Source organism: Mus musculus, chromosome 13 (genome assembly GCF_000001635.26).
Source record: "Mus musculus strain C57BL/6J chromosome 13, GRCm38.p6 C57BL/6J".
NCBI classification, from domain to species: Eukaryota; Metazoa; Chordata; class Mammalia; order Rodentia; family Muridae; genus Mus; species Mus musculus.
The window spans coordinates 55,138,102-55,140,164 of record NC_000079.6 but is presented as its reverse complement, the minus strand read 5'-3'; positions in this window follow the sequence as shown (position 1 = coordinate 55,140,164).

Below are 2,063 nucleotides of genomic sequence, written 5' to 3'. Positions count from 1 at the left end.
TCTGAGGATAACCTTGGCCATCCAATCTTCCTGACTCCGCCTTCCCAATGCTGGCCTTATACACTTGTATCACCACACCCGGTTGCTGATGGACCTCAGGCTGTGTTTGGGCTTGGTAGGCAGTCTACCAACTTAAACTGCATCCCAGCACCAGTTTGAATGTTACTTTCTGGGCTGGAGCAGAGTTCAGTATCAGAACAGAGGCTTTCATGCACAGTCTTGGGTTTGATCCACATCCCCAGACAAAAGAAGTTAATTCCTCAAGGAGACCTGGTTTGTCCCAGCACTGAGTAATTTTTTTCTCCTGTTACACACTCTGGCTACACTGGGATTTTTCTTTGTAGTGTTTTATCACAATGGTAGCCAGGGAACTCTGAGGTCCTGTGTACTGTAGGTGCTGAGGTAAAAGAAGCATTCACGTTCCTCGGTCCTTCCCCTTTGTCAGATTCCTGAAGCTGCTAAGTCCCTGTCAAACCCTCTGACCTTCAGGGAACGATTGTCCTCAACTGCACATAACAGATAATCCAACTCACATCCGCTCACAGGAAACAATAAGAGTATGGGTCCTGGAAGGTTTAGTGTCCAGCTGTGGCTCAGGTTTCAAGAATAGCTAGATCCCAGGAACCCAACTGTGTGGTCAAGATGCATTCTATAGTTGGGTGATACACACTTGTAATCACAGAACTCAGGAAGTGGAGGCAGGATGATGTAGTGAGAGTTGCGGAATTTGGGAATTTGGGTTTCTTTAACACACACACACACATTGAGAGAGAGAGAGAGAGAGAGAGAGAGAGAGAGAGAGAGAGAGAGAGAGAGAGAGAGAGAGAGAAAGAGAGAGATTGTAAGAATCCCTAGGTGTGGCTGGCAATATGGATGTGAGCTTTGGACTGTCTGCAGCAGCTGACTGTGATTTGCCTCATGCTCCAGCAGAGGCATGGTTTTGCCAGCCATGGATAGTTTCTGTGATTGCATGACCTTTGGAATTCTGGGAAATTCTCAGTTGGTACCCAATACTTGTCACTTGAAGAGATTGGTTGAAGTCTGTTAGTACTCTTGCTCAAAGAAGGAACAAGAAGAAAAATTAGATTCAAAGATCTCATTCTCTCTCTCTCTCCCTCCCTCTCTCTCCTCTCTTCTTCTTTCTTTCTTATCTAGTGATAGGGGGTGAAACTTGGGGTAGGGGAGGGTGAGAAAAAGAAGAACCCACAAAGTAGCAAAGGCCACCTCCGGGAGGAGTATCACAAATTTGAAGCAGGTCTATATAAAGAGTTCCAGGTTTCAATCTCATCCAGCACTCAGGACAGAGGCAGGTAGAGCTTTGCAAGCTCAAGGTTCAAACTACAGAGGGAGTTCCAGAACAGAGAAACAAACAATCAAAAAAAAAAAAAAAAAGAAAGTTCCAGGCCAACCAGGGCTGAATGAGACCCTGTCACAAGCCACCCGCTCTGGCCCTGCAGACTCATTTTCTTCCTTATAGTTAGGCTATTGGGCATCAGGCCGGAACTCCAGAAAGGTGACAGAGGCTCCAACAGCTCTCGGCCCCAGACCTCACTTATAAATATGTTCTCAATGGTCATCAGAACACATGAGCAGGGTGTGGCTCTTCAGGGAAAATCCTACTGTAGGAAGAAAGGGAAAGAGGGAAAGGTTGCTTGCTTTTCCTGGTGGTTCTGTGAGCCATCACTAATTAATAATACATAATTTCCAAACTTAGTGACTATACTGACTCGTTTTATGTCAACTTGACACAAACTATAGTCATCTGAGAGGAGGGAACCTCAATTAAAAAAGTGCCTCCCCCCCAGCGGGGCGTGGTGGCACACGCCTTTAATCCCAGCACTTGGGAGGCAGAGGCAGGCGGATTTCTGAGTTCGAGGCCAGCCTGGTCTACAGAGTGAGTTCCAGGACAGCCAGGGCTACACAGAGAAACCCTGTCTGGAAAAACCATAAAAAAAAAAAAATGCCCCCTAACCTAGGCATGGTAGCACACTCCTTTTATTACAGCATTCACGAGGCAGAGGCAGGTAGAGCTCTGTGTTTGAGGTCAGTCTGGTCTACACAGT